At 45.5% G+C, this 15,165-nt stretch overlaps 1 protein-coding gene across 2 annotated transcripts in view; it reads left to right on the top strand.

The window, feature by feature from the left end:
* The window catches only part of ZDHHC14 (zDHHC palmitoyltransferase 14), a 263,676-nt gene that overhangs the window by 130,840 nt on the left and 117,671 nt on the right, over positions 1–15,165 (top strand). The gene's annotated exons all lie outside the window — the stretch shown is intronic.

The raw sequence follows: 15,165 nt of genomic DNA, 5'->3' as shown, positions 1-15,165 counted from the left end.
CCATGTGTGTTAGTCAGCTGTTGCTTTGTAACAAATTACCCCAGAACTTAGGAGCTTAAAACAACAATTATCTTATAGTTTCTGGGTCAGAAATCCAGTGCGTCCTCTGGCTCGGGGTGTCCTACAGGGCTGCAATCAAGATAGGGCTGCTGTCACCTCAAGGCTTGACTAGGGGAGGATCTCCTGAGCTCAGTCACCACGTGCCTGTTGGCCAGAGGCCACCCTCATGAGCCGTGCCACATGAGCCTCTCCATAGGACAGTTCATAGGGTGACATCAGACTTCTCTATGAGAGAGCCAGCAAGAGAGCAAGAAAAAGCCAGAGGGAAGTTGCAGTCTTTTTTATGACCTAATTTTGAAAATGATACCCCATCACATTTGTCATTTTCTAGAAGCAAGTCACTCGAGGTGAGTCTGAATACCAGGAGGCAGGGATCACTGGAGCCATCCAATGGTCTACCTACCACACTGTGATATTGTGATTCACAACAATAAGTATATACTTCATCTTCACACATGGTTCCTGGCTCACAGGTTCTAAACCCTTGGCATTTCCTAAGTGATGAGAGGAACAAAGGTGTCTTTTGTTAGTTAACGAGGTGACTTTTGGACTGCATCTAAGGATGGGGTCTGGTCACCAGGAGAACCAACCATGTTATTAGAGGGTTGGAACTTTCATTCCTACCCCTCTGACCTCCTGGGAGAGGAGACGAGAGGAACTGGAGGCTGAACCAATCATGCCTATGTAATGAGACCTTCGTAAAAACCCAAAGGGATAGAGTTCAGAAAGCTCCCGGGTTGGTGAACATGTGGAGATGTGGGGAGAGTTGTGTGCCCAGAGGTGGCATAGGAGCTCCGTACCCTTTCTCCATATCTTGCTCTGTAGGTCTCTTCTAACTGTTCCTGAGTTACTTTCTTTTATAATGAAATGGCAATCTTGTAAGTAAAATGTTTCCTGAGTTCTGTGAGCTACTCTAGCAAATTAACTGAACTTAAGGAAGAAAGGGGTCGTGTAAACCTCTGTTTTATAGCCAGCTAGTCAGATGCCCAGGTCACAACCTGGATTTACAGCTGGCGTCTGAAACCCAAGGCAGGGATGTTGGAGCCTCCAATCTATAGCCAGTCAGTGCGAAGTACAAGTAATAACCTGGACTCGTGACGGGCATCTGAAGGGGAGTCAGTAGCCTTGTAAGACTGAGCCCTTAATCTATAGAATCTGATGCTATCCCTGGGAAGAGTGTGAGAATTGAGTGGAAATGTAGGACACACACAGCTGGTGTTGGAGTGGGACCTCCCCCCGCCCACACACACACATTGGAGTCTGGTGATTAGGACACTAAAATACATGCTGTGTAAGGACTTTCTCCATGGAATTTCATCTAAAATGATGCTGGGCATCAGAAGGCATGAAAATATTGCCCTCTCCAGTCCCACTGCTGTTTGTTTTGTAGCTATGGGGGAATGTGTGGGAATCCTGCCAGCTAAACTCACAGTTACTGGTTTCAAGGGATAGTTACTGGTTTCAAGCTGCCTTCCCTTTTCCCACATGTCTCTCTTCCTCAGATTTTTCAGGAATTGGCTTACTTGCCCTCTCTTCCAGAGGCTAGCAATCACTTTTCTATTTGAATTGTTCTCTGAGCTTTGAAGCTAAACTTCTTCCCAACCCCTCTGGCCTGTGACAGACAGCTCTCATGGGCTTTTACTTTGAATTAGGCCAACTGGACTAGACCAAAATGAGAAACGCCAGGGAAGTGTGGAAAATGACCAGAAATCCACACAAGCGCACACTAGCTGTCTTGGGAGGAAGGGGATAATGCATAGGGAGTACCTACTATGTACCCAGAGGCTTTGCTAAAGGTCTTCCAAACATTAATTCGTCTCAAATCAACACTGCAGAAGGGCTGTCATTATCTATAATTTATGTTATAGCAATTTAGTCCACGAGGATGCCAAGACTCAGCAAGAATAAGTAACTTTTTCAAGCCTGCAAAGTAAGGCACCAGATTTAAGATTTGAAGCCAGTTGGTCTGACTCCAGTGCCTGAGGCCTTCCCACAACGTCATGCGGCTTTGCACGGTGGCCCTCTGGACCCACCTTGCAGATACTGGTGTGGAAGTGAGTCAGGATCTTAACTGTCAGTCTACTCGGTCTTGTCAAGGTGAAGTTCTCAGACTCCAGAAAAGGCTGGGGATGGGATGGTACCCTTCTTCAGTCTCTTCCAGAACCTTCCTCACACTCTCCCATTTGCCTTGAGCTGTTTTTCTTCTTCACACAGGCATACTTTCAGCATTTGGGAGTCTTGCTCACCTCAGGGTCATGGATAAGGAGGGGGTTTCACTACTTGCCCCCACATTTGCACCAGCCTCTAAGTGGCCCCGTTTCCTCCTCCCCATTTCAGTGACTGTGTGAACCTACCTTCTTTGATTGGACCAATGTGTGTGCACCGCAGTTTCCTGAGAAGCCTGGTTCCACTCTTAAGACCTATGGGCAGAGCTGATAGCCACATTATTTAAGAACTTCTGGAGCTTGGACCTGGAGGCCTCAACCCAGTCAGACATTAAGCTTTATTTGCTGGATCAGGGAGCGGTCCCCAGGGTGTGGGGAGAGGGGCTAGGCAGCGAGTGGTGGCTGAGGAACACTGAGGCACATGGGCAGTATCCTTAGCAGCCAGTCCAGGAGTGGACCTCTGTGTAGGTACATGGTTCCATACCTGCCTCCTAAGAGTCGCAATTCATAACACTTTTGGGACTCTGTGGATCTTGGAGAATCTGTGGATTTTCTCTCCACAGACTGTGATCCCCATAACGTCCTGGGTAAGACATGGCCGATGGGAAGGCTCGGCCTCTTCTCCCATTGCCAGGAGCCCGCTGAAGACTCAGCTTGAGCCTCCCAATAACTGGGTGACCGGAAAGCAGGTTACCATCCGCGGGGACAGGCTGCCTCAGTGTCCCCACTTCCTCCCCAACTTGTGTTCCCTCCCATCTAGTCTGGAGGAGAGGCTGAGTTCTCAGCTCATTTGAACAGTAGCGATTGATTTTCCTTGGCTCAGTTTACCCATTTTCCTAGGATCTGACCCAGAGGTCCTATTCAAGAATTCTTTTCTTTAAAAAGGCAATTGTGCAAAGCTTGCTGTTATATTTAGACAACACTGAAATCCTGTCATCTTATACAATGCAGCAGACCTACTTTCGACTGAGGGAAGAGGAGTCAGAAAGCCAAACTGATGGAAACTTCTGGTTGAAAAAGCCAAGAACTGTCCAGAATAAGTATGACAGACACAAGATTTTGCTCCTGAGCCTGGAGATGCAGCTCGAGCATTGAAAAGCCTTCCCCCCTCATGTCACTGCTTGATGGACCTCTGCTTTTTGACATCATTTAATGTCACAGGTGCTTAAGACAGGAAGTGATGTTTTTTGCCAGCCGCATAACAGGCAGCTGTCTCTGCAAACGTAAAAGACCATCCTCAGAACTTGACAGTCCTTTTGGACTCACTGGTTCCATTGAGTGTTTGGACAATGCATGGCACAAGCTCGAGGTGAATGAGGACTGAGTCCAGGAACTGCCTTTCTGATCTTTCTCCCTCTCCAGCTCCCCAGGTCATTCACCAGCTGTGCCATCCGCTTGACAAAACTCAAGGAATGAGATGGGGGTAATTTAATTTATTGTACCTTCCATGGAAGTAACATCGCCCCAAAATTCCATCAGGATAGCAGGCGTGCTTTCCCGAATCCCTACTGGTGATCTCTCATTAAATATGTTTTTTCCCCCAGAAGTCACCCCACCATGTCCCTTAAGCTTGGTCCCACGATTTTCCCCAGAATTACTGAACATTATTTTGCCTGTGGACCTCCTCTTTTTAAAATTTAACTAATAGTCATGTTTGCCACTGGGCAATCCTCGAAACCCTGTTCTATTTAAAAATGAACTGAAAAGATTTTTGTCTCAGAAGTGTGAGGCTTAAAAGAAAACCGAAGAGACAATATGAAAGATTAACCACAGAAAATATACTTGGAGAAGTGCAACGAGATGAGGGGGGTGGTTAAGGCATAATTTGGTCGACAACACATGGTCTTTTTCAGTTTTTGTCCAGTGACCTCTAAGAGTTTCATAAAAAGTATATCATTGTACTTAGCAGTATCTAGTAAAAACACGCAAACGTCCTGGTGTTTGTTACCTGGTGCCTTCCACCTGCATCGTTCTCAGGTTCTTTGCCTCACGTGCGTGACAGGTGTGTTTATTGGAGTGGCATATTCAGTTCCACACTGGCTCCTCGGAAGTGGGGGGCTTGGGGCTTTGTGCACCCCACCCTCTTCTCACAGGAAGCAAGTTACTTCTTGGGCATGACCTGGAATTTTAGGAAGCTTCTCTTTTTTCACAAATGTAAGGTTAGCTTTAGCTTTATACCTGTCAGAATCCCCCCAATGTTGAAGCACATCAGGTGAAGACTGCCTTTGGCATGAATGGATTTTGAAATGACAGAGCAGTCTTCACCATTCATTGTCAAAGCTTAGTTAACAGGGACTCTGGGCATCCAAACCTATTCTACACGGAAACCATGGAGCGTGTTGTTTATCGAGTGGAATTGGGAAGTGGAGCCCAAGAGCAGTGTCCCTGACTTTGGAGCACTAAGGTGTTGCTCCCTCATTAGTCTTCACTCAAGCTCAGGGGGTGTCCTCGGTGGTTCGAGATCCATGCGTCCCTGGCGGTGCAGAAACCTAAAGGTGGCCCCTTCCCTTGTGTCCCACACATTAGTGGCTGTGGCTCTCCCTGGACAAGCGGCCACCTCCCACTGCTTTGCCTCACAATAGGGCCTCAGCCCGTGCTCACAGCAGTAGGATCCTGTGCTTCTCTGTCTTTCTGGCAGGTCCTTGGGTCGTTTCCTTTCCTGTTCATCTGCTGGAAGCCCATCATTGGAAGATGCCACTACTCCCAGGACCCCTGAGCTTGTCTTCTCCCCCAACTGGGCAAGGCGCCATCGGGCTAAATCAAGTTTCCGATCTTCTAGGCGTTCTTAATTTCATATCATGACGGTCATTGTGATCATTATAAAAAGGTGAAAACAGATACATCTGTTACTGTATTCTACCAAGAAAATGTAACAGGTGCTTGTCAGAAATGTAGACTTTACCATGGTACAGGCGAGAGAAGTGTCACAAGCACACGGGCTTTGAAGACGGCCTCATCTGGTTTGCATTTTGGTTCTGAGATTGACTACCTTGGTGGCCTCTGTCAGATTAGTGAGCCTCTTAGTACTTTGTTTCCTAATCTGTAAATAGTCTCAATAATACCAAGGTCATGACTTTTTTGCAGAGAGTACATGAGCTATTACATGTGAAACTGCTTGAAGCATAGGTACTTGATCAGAAAATGTAAAGTGTCATCTTCTCCCTGCCATCTCCCTGTCTAGCTGCCTGTTACTTTAAAAACTGTGACCACATCTGTGTGTCTGGCAAGGGCGGACCTCGCCTCTGTCGCTGTCTCTTTGACCTGGCCTTCTAATGGGGTGGATAATTACATGGTAGGTGTCCTCTCCACCGTTGGGAAGAGGAACGCCTGCAAGCATTTTTTAGCTCAAGGACACGTTACAAAGAAGAGTCGCCAATATCATGAGCAGTGTTTTTGCTGGGGAAAAATGAATCATCTGTTCATCAGCACTGAGTGCTGTCCCTTTGGAGAAGGAAAAAAATAAATCAGCAGCCTCCATCAGCAACCCAGTATCCAGAAGTTCCAGGAGCCAGAAGTATCTTGGTGAAGTTCATTTTGTTCACTTTTCTACCAAATACGTGCCCCTGAAGCTGTTTGCAGTGGCCTCCGGGTTGGGGTCAGAGCGTTCATGGGCTAGTTAATTGACTTGCCTTTTTTATTTTTATTTCCCTCCTTTTGGTAAATAGACCTTTTTTCCCCCTTAAATACAGCCTTTTTCTTCTCTAGTCAAAAGTATCATATTTCCATTTTGTATAAGTATCATGTACTATTTTTCAAATTACGGCATTTCTACTTGTTGAATGCTGCATTGTTTTGTGAGTTTATAGCCTTGAAATAGCCTTGCTGTCTGAACTCACACACGTCTCTGTCTAAACAATTGGCCTTTTTAACCTGTATTTATCCTCTATTATCGACTCGAAGAGGTTTATGATGATGGGTGTGTTGAAAACCAAATCTTCAATTCCTCTTCAATCTTAGGAAAATAACAGAAAGGAAAAGTTCCTTGGGCATTTTTCTTCCTTTGCAAAAGGAAGAAGGTGGCCCTCTTTGTCCCCCAGGAATAGGAGGGAATTAACCATGGCATTCAGGTGAGGAGAGCTGTCGCAGAATACGAGAGAGCTGTCAGCACAAGTAGGGAACGCGCTGAAATAAGTGTCTGCTCATCTCCACATGCGGTTTCTTCCATTCTTAAAACTGCGTGACGATCTTTGCTGTGAATCACTCCGCAGTCACTGCGGTCCATAGTGTGGACCCAGATCTCTCAGGTGTGCTCTGAGGATTCTATAAAATTCAATTCAGCAAGAATCTGTTGAATGCCAACTCTGCCCTAGGAAGTGTCTGGGGTGCTGGGGATACAGCAGTAACTAAACAACCCGCAAAGACCCTTCCCTGGACAGTGGAGTCCTGCCCAGGTAGGTCTGTTAAGGCTCCACGTTATGGCTTGTCAGTCAACCATGGAAGGCCCAGAAACACTAAATACAGTGAGGGGTTTTGTGGCTCTCTATCCTCTTGACACCCTTCCTTGTAGCTTGTGTAACTACCGCTTAACCGTTAATACCCGTCCAGGAAGGCTTCGCTGATTCCAGCCAGGCCCACTGAGCTGGTCCCCTTCGTGTTCCCTTAGCACACTTTCTTCATCTCTGTTTTGTTTGTAGCTCACTGACTTGGGGCCTGTCTCTGCTACTAGCATGTACGCCACGTGAGAACAAGGATCTCGTCTTTTTCTTCTTGTATTCCTGGCGTTGGGTCTAGTGTGTTGACATGTATGTAGTATGTGCTCACAAGAAGTGTGTGCAGGTGGAGGGCTCAGCTCAGCTCCAAGTCCAGTCACCATTTTCAATCTTAGTTGCAGGGGGCGCAGCCCACCATCCCATGTGGGAATTGAACTGGCAACCTTATTGTTGAGAGCTCGCGCTCTAACCAACGGTGCCATCTGGCCGCCCCCCAGAAGGGTTTTCTTGACTCTCTAATGATTAAACTAATTTGTATTTAGTTGAAAATGTCTCGGTGTTGAATAATCCATTCCCCAGGATACTCATAGCTGACATTGAACATCGGGCTAAACTCCACGAGCATTGTCAGGGTTTGGGAGGTTTCATTTGTGTGGCTTTTTATCCTTCTCATTCCCAAAGGCCTCCTTCCCCATTCTGCCATCCTTGGATCCACCTCCAACCCTAGGAAAGAAAAAAGGAAGCTATCAGGACTCTAAGACTCCGGGTAGCCAAAGGGTTTGCTGGGAAGTGGAGGACTATGCCCGGGCACCTCAGGCCACCTCCTCAGCTGTCTCGTTAGGTCGATTTGTTTTTCTCGCTGTGGCCTAGGACCACCAGCTTAGTTGTCTCTGGCTTTACTATATAAATATCCAGCTTCAGATGGAAATCCGTAAGAGTGGCAGAAAAAGAATGTACTCTAGTTGAATTCCTGTAAGAAACTGTGTACAGACTAGAGCTGAGATGGGAGACAACTTGGGTTTTGCATTCTTCAATCATGAACCTCCATACCCTGACTCATGTAGGTCTAATCAGCGCAATATAAGGCAACCTGCAGAAATCAAGGGCTTAGCCTGAGATTTTGCTTTAACGTGGAATATGTGTTATTATCAACCATCTTCTCCAGTGATGTTGATTTTGAAAAAGAGCAGGCAGATGTTAATATTTTGGCAATCCCCCCTTTTTCAGTTCAATATTTTTATGCATTTATTTTTAATTGCATATGTTTCCACTGCAAAAATTAGTTGTATTGAAGGAAACTTGGAAACCACCAAAAAGCACACAAATCATCCTCATCATAAGGTAACATTTTAGGTTGTATCCTTTTAGTTGAGTATAAATGTGTTTTTGAAACAAAAATGGGATTACCTCGACTCTCCTTTGTATTCTGTGTTTTTTAGTTCATCCAACAAATATTTATTGGAGGCTGACTATGTGTTGGACCCAATTCTGGGCATTGGGGTTACCTTTGTGAACAAGCAGACAAAATTCCTCATCACTTTGAGCTTTTATTCCAGTGGGAGAGTCAAACAGTAAAGAAGTGAGCACGTACAGTATGCCAAGCAGGGGTGAGTGATACGAGAGAGAAGAAAGCCCGGAAGGGGATCTGGTGTACAGGGGTTCTGGTGGCAGGAGGGCTGCAATTGTACCTACTAGAGTCGTCAGAGAAGGCTGTCCTGGGAACGTGGCATTCGAGGAAAGACTTGGGGGAAGTGAAGGGCTTTGTGGCTCTCTGTAGGAAGGGCCTTCTGGGCAGAGCACATGGCACATGGAAGAGCCCCGAGGAGAGAGGCACAATTAGCATGATCCAAGAACCACAGCGTGGGCAAGGCGGTGGAGCAGACGATGAGGTCAGAAGGAACCGGGCCACATGGCTTGGTGGCCTCCACGTGGACGTGGGCTTTGAGCAGAGGAGAGTGGTGATCGGACAAGCTTGCACAGCGTGTCTTGCCAGGGGGATAGATTGCGGACAGAAGTGGAAGCAAAGAGAGGGGTTGGACATCCCAGCTTTAGATGGCATTAGGTGGCCACTGTGTGGAAAACCTTCAGTCCTGGACACCTGAGTCAAAAAGGGGTTCAGAAGAATCAGACTCTAAGTGTGAAGATGTTTTAGGAATGCTTTGGGCAATTTATTTCACTCACATTTTTAAAATATCTGTATAAGAGTGATAGATGATTTTAAAATTGGCTTCTAAGTAAGCCTAACAATAGCTCTTTTGATAAGTATAAAAAAAAAGATTCCAAGTGATCAGAAAACATTGTCTTATTTGGCACATTTTTCCATAATGATACATCTTAAAATGTTGGTACTTTAGATGTGATGAAACACAGAATTATGAATAGAACTAGAGGCCTGCTGAGGCTTTCCTATACAGAGTTGCCCAAATGGGAGCGGACACCCATTCAAATGCAAGACAGGGTCGGAGGCAACCCCACCTTAGAATTCTGAGATTTAGGGCCGGAGCAAATCCGGAGTCTCTCTTCCGGATGGAGGCCTCTCCTAACACACACTCCCAGCATGCCCTGAGGCGGGGAACTTTCCACAGGGACCTCTCTTGTTCTGCCAAATTCTTAAAGGGTTCAGCAAGAAAAGCAAGATGATGGTTACTATGGCCAGATAGTTCAGTGGCCATACACCATCTGAAAATGACACAACCATTTGGTCAAGACACGAATGGAAAATCTGCGAAGTATGGTTGCCATGTCTCAGTAATCACGTTAGGTCATTAAAGAGCTAGTTGGAGGGCAGAGAAATGCTGGTTTTCCTCTGGTGGTTCACACACTAGCGAGAAGCCTTTGGCTTCCTGGAATTTTAAAGCAAACTCAAAATCACTTGGCAAAACCTTTGAAACATCACAGTTTTTCCTAACAATCCTTGCACATTCTCGATAGCAGATAGGTTTATTGGGCTGTTTACGCACTATGATTGGAAGCCTGTATTTTTAAGCTACAGATTCCCAGGTTCTGTGTCTATAACTGGACCTATCTAGGTGGTCTGGGGGCCGCAAGTTAACAATAGTGACACCAACTCTGTCACATGGGAGGAGCCCTACAGGCCGCAGGCAGGGCTGTGCTGTGTTTGGAGACACCCCTGCTGCGGGCAGCTAACTGGGCACCCCTGCAGGAGACGCCCCTCTGAGAACTGCCCCTCCTCGGCCGGGCTTCTCCTGCCTTCTTCCCTTAGGGAGCCTGAAAGCTACCCTCGTCAGATGAGAAAGTAGACAGATGAGCCTGGGGAGCTTATGATGACATGGGGAGTTATCTTTCTAGTCTTCAGATTTATATTTGGGGCTCTACTCTCACCCATCCATTCTCTCTGGGCTTGAGTTATTTTCTCCCAGTTTTCTCTTGTTATATTTTTCCCCTTTGGTCCCTGGATCTATTTATTTAAATTCCCTCTTTCTGTATAATATTGGTAGATTCATCATTATGTGCAGATAGTAAGAAGGGACTTTGCAGATGCAGAGGGGATGGCACTCTTGAGAGTTTGATGAAATCATCTATGTGTTTCTTCCCCGTTCTAGAGTTGTGAGTTGTTGTTATTTCTGAATCTACTCTTTCCTCTATTTGTCTCTGAGTAATGTGCTTATCTTTCCCCTGTAATGGTACGTTTCTAAGTATGTGATTAAGGAACAAATCATAAGAGTAATGGTGTTTATGTCCCTGCCTATAAATGAAAACTACATTTATTTTACAGAGGCTCATGTGAAAAGGAAAAAGATCATTTTTATGGCAACTCTTACAACCTTCATTCTTCACAAAGCTACTCTGTTATTAGTTCAGACATGTGAGTCATTGGCTCAGATTATTTCATTTTATGATCATTTGCTTTAACTATTTATTATGGAGATGCATTGCACTCAAAACTCTGAAATTTGAAATAATAGGTTAACTCTGTGATTTCTGAAGCATAGAAAAGAAAGCCTTTTAGAGTACAGTGTCAATGAAGCAAGGCCACTTACCCGGCCTGTATAAACTTCAATTGCGTGCTTCATTTTGGTGTGTAAAGAATAGTATTATCACGCTTATGCTTTCAGGTTAGAACAGAATGTACAGGATGGAACAAAAATATCAAACATAGACCACGTTGTAGTCATGGGTCATGAGCTACAATTAACAGGACTTATTTTTCTGTGTACATCCATTTGCAAGCAAAATAGTAACAGATGACTCAAATTGTTTTGATATGGAAAAGTGTTCTCCACTTTTTGGTCCAAAGGCCACTTGGTTTTAATGTCTGCTCCATCTTATTAATGTTGTTTTGTTTTTGTTGTTAAGTTAATCTGCCCCCAAGGAATGTCCTGTGGAAAAACAGACCTAGCTACCCAATAATGAAATCCAGGTTTCCTATCTGAAATGTTTAAGAAATTAATTTAGTCCCAGGATTTTTGCCCAAGTAATCGGTTTTATTTCAAATTACAACATGTGAGCCAGTCAGTGTCTAAAAATGAATGCACAATTAATGACAGTATTGGTTCTGGGGTGTCAGTATCTGTTTGATGGTAAAATAATTTTGTCATAATTAATGGCAAAACACACTAATTGCATGGTGTCAGATAATATAGCACTCAGAAAACAGTTCCACCCTTCTTGGGTAAACATCAAAACACAAATAATTATTTTTACCAAAGGTGTGAGAAGGTTGCTATTAGAACTGAAAAAATTCCTTCTAATCTTTGGCAGTGCTACATTTTCTACTTACTACCTGGGAAGGACCTTCTTTCCCTCGAATGTACAATGAGTTAACAGTTTGTAATAGGCATTCAGTCATCGTATCGAAAGTCAAACAGCTCACACTGATGTGTGTGAAGCCATGTGAAGTCTTTTCATCCTGTTAGCATTTGTTTGGTCTGGTGCTGAAATAGCTCATTTCTTTTCTGTTATGAAAATGCATGCTTTCAGATTCTTATTCCTGCTATCACTTTCCCATGGAGCTTTATGAAGACGAAGACTCTGGTAGCCTGTTTTCCACACAGCCTGGACTGTATGTAGGTCACAGTTCTTCCAACCAAAAGAGGACTCCATTTGGTGTTTATAGCTTTGGCAGCTGCCTTGTCATCTTGTATCAAATCCAGACCCTTGGGGGAAGGACTCTTCCTCATCACAGATGGCGCTCAGAATTGGGGATCCCAGCCACAGTTGCTCAGGCATGTGAAGGAGCCATTTTCAAGTTGTCTGAACTCGGGCTAAGAATTATTTTTGCTTCTCGAGGTACTTGAGCTGCTAAGCCCTGCCGATGGCTGTGTGTTGAGCGAGATTTTACACTAATCTCGCCTCCTTCCAGAGGTCTCACGATCTGTCATGAGCAGGGTCTGCTTCCTGCCTTGTCTCTTTCAGAAGGACTGTGGGTGCTCTCGGCTTTTTCTGAGCAGCATCTTGAAGGTGTCTGTGTAGCACTGGTCTCTTAGTCTGTTTAGGGGCGCAAATTCTGCTGCTTTGATACAGAGCATTGTTTAAGATTTTGAAGAGAAATTAACATGGTTCTTTGTCACACAGAAGCTGGTAGGACAGGGGACCGTCACAAAGCACCTCGTATCGTACGAAGCGGTACCAACATAAGGCGTTTCATCTGCTAGAACTTTAGAGCATGGAGGGATTCGGGGTTCTAGTCAATGCTTACGGAATGTGTTCACGTTGCATACTCAACTCCGTGAACTAAGAAGAATCCACTCCTCTGAGCTGGGGAATCCTCGTGTACATGACATGTCCTTAGCACTTGTGAGGAGGAAGTGATAGGAACGAGCAAGCTTAGAAGACAGAGAAGCGAGTTTTAGACACAAGGTGCATTGTTGAGGTTATGGCTGATTTGACTTGCCTCCTCTTTTCTGTGGCAGTAACGTTCAATCAATGGGCCCCATTCATTCAGTTACTCAACAAGTATTTCCCAAATACCTCCCATGTGTGATGCATTGTGCTAGGTGCTGTGAAAGACACAAAGCTAGACAACGCCCAGTCTCACCCTGCAGGACTCCAGTCCAGTGGGTTCCCTGAGGCATGTCCACAAACAGACGTAAGTACCACAGGGAGGCTCAAACAAAAATGTTACGGGGGTTCAGAGAAAGAAGCCATCGCTTCTGCTTGGGGGTGAGCCAGGAATAACTTTCCAGGCAGTCTCGATAGGAACTTGAAACCTGGGGAGGCTTTATTGAGCTGAGATGGGCACGAGGGCTTTCCAGATACAAGGGCTGGATGAGTAGGGGCCTGTTTGTGAAGGCTGAGGGGTCAGGGTAGCGGTCCTCACCTGTGTGACCAAGGTAGGGTGAGGAGGATGAGAAGGAGAAACCTGAGACCAGTACGTGCAATGGGATATGAACGCCAGACAAGGAGCTTGAACTTACTTTGGCAGGAAAAGGGGAATTGTGGCAGACTTTTGAGCAGAGACGTGTGTCATAGATCTGGCGGCATGGTTAGGGCAGATTGAAAGGGAGCCTGTGGCAGGCAGAGGGCTGAGATGGCTATTCCAGCTGTCCCCCAGGTGACAGAAGCCCAGAGTCGAGGACTTCAATGCAGTACTCTGTGTGGTTGGCGAGAGGACAGGAATGGGGGGCAAAGTGAGATGGGAGGATGGACCCTGGGCTACCCACTCTCTACATAAGAAAAGAGAATGGTGGTGGTGTCCACGGGACCCTAGTCCATGCACTTGGGTTCCCATGCGGGGTTCTGAAGAGCCAGATTGAAACATCTGGTAGACCCAGAGACACCTGGGACACAGCTCTTCAAACCAGCGCTTTCTGGCCCCCCTTCCTACCCTCCAGCCATGGAGGGCCGGAAACTGCACTTGGCCACCTGGGGAAGTGGAGGAGGTTTAACTCAAAATTGAGTTAGAAGTTTGCACTGTTACCTGGGATTGTTACACGTTTAGTTACCTAAATGAAGACAGTTTGCTACTTAAAGTGACTGAAGGATTTCCTGTTACCTACATCTCATGAGCAGGAAAGTCCTGGGACCCACCTGAGTTTTCACGCTATGGCAGGAGCAGGAGCAGGTTCAAAAGGGAGACAAAATAAAGTTATATTTCACATGATTCTTCCATGTTGGACAACCAGCAGTCACACAGTTAGAAGAAACCCTGGCAGGTAGTAGGTGTTCACTTTTGAACTAGACTCTTCCTCTATTCCTGGACAGGTCTGAAAAAATTAATAGGCACTCAAGCGCAAATAACTTAAACCACATTGTATTGTTTCTGTAATCTCGGTAATTGTCAGGACTAGTACCTCTCCACTGCAGAAAAATACTACCTTTATAAATCCAGGACTATACACTAAGTGCTATTTGCCAGATTGTGGCATCTCCGGTTTCTTAAATGTTTGTTTATTTAACTTGAAGCTTTTTAGGGCCTAAAATCATTAAATCAAATTTTTCAGAAAAACTGAAAGCCCACTAAATTGTTAGTATTTGCTTGAAAACACTTGAGGAAGAGGAATGACACTTTCTTACACAGAGCAAAGTCAGATGGATTTAAAACATCCTTTTTGTAATTCAATGAATACTTTCACAGAGGGCATTTCTTTAGGTTAGACACTCTTATGTTCCTTTTTTCCACAACAAGTTCTTTATATCTTCTTGCTCTCTTTGCCGAATTCAGTTTCCTATAAGAATCTCTGAGGATGTTAAAACGGCTCTAAGTGCCTGGGAGTTTGGTTGGGGTCATATTGTTGCAGAAATGACAATAGTTTTTACAGCCTCCCATGAATCCTGTGCAGAGAAGAAGTCACAACCGGTAGTTCAGCTGAAGTGTCACATGATATTGTTTTTGGTGTGTGCCTTGTTCAGTGTCTGCGGGGGGGTTGTTGTGAGAGAGATGAAAGAGACATTAGAAATGTCATATATTTTTGTCTCTTTAAATCATATGATTCTTTTGGAGATCAGCTGCCTGGCAGGAAATCCTACCTAGTCATGTTTGGGGTCACTTCTCCACCTTCTTCACCTTGTTGGGGAGTCTCTGGGTTTCCACAGAGCAGGGAATTCAGGAAAGGCCTTTGGTCTTGAGTTTACAGTGACCACTCCACAAGTCCGCGTCGTGTGCCTCTTGAAGACCTGGTGCTCTAGCTTGTTTCTGGCCTCAGCAAATGGGGTCACGGCCTGGGGTCCTCGAGGCCTGGACTCTTGCCAACAGCTCCTTGCCATCCCGTAAGGGGCCTCATCACCTCCCCTGCAAACACTGTGCCGGAACGGGGTGCTGGTCTAATCATTTCTTCTCCAGCTCCCTCTCTCTCTTTCGTCCTCAGTATCTGGGAGAGTATCACCTGAGGAAGTGGCTCTTTGCCCTCTAGATGTTACAATTCTGTGATTCCGTGTTGTGTTCCTGATGCCCATGATGTTATGGGATGTGGTAACAATGGATTGAGCAGTCATTGCAGATTCTGTCCTTCACTGAGCTCCAAGCGTTGAGCTAATTCCCACTCTGCCACCTCTGTGGAGTTACGGGCAATGACAGTGGGCCAGGGCGTGGTGCTTCACGCTGCCCTGGC

The sequence above is a fragment of the Rhinolophus hipposideros genome, assembly GCF_964194185.1.
Source record: "Rhinolophus hipposideros genome assembly, chromosome: 3".
NCBI lineage: Eukaryota > Metazoa > Chordata > Mammalia > Chiroptera > Rhinolophidae > Rhinolophus > Rhinolophus hipposideros.
This window is presented reverse-complemented; position numbering and strand designations above follow the sequence as displayed.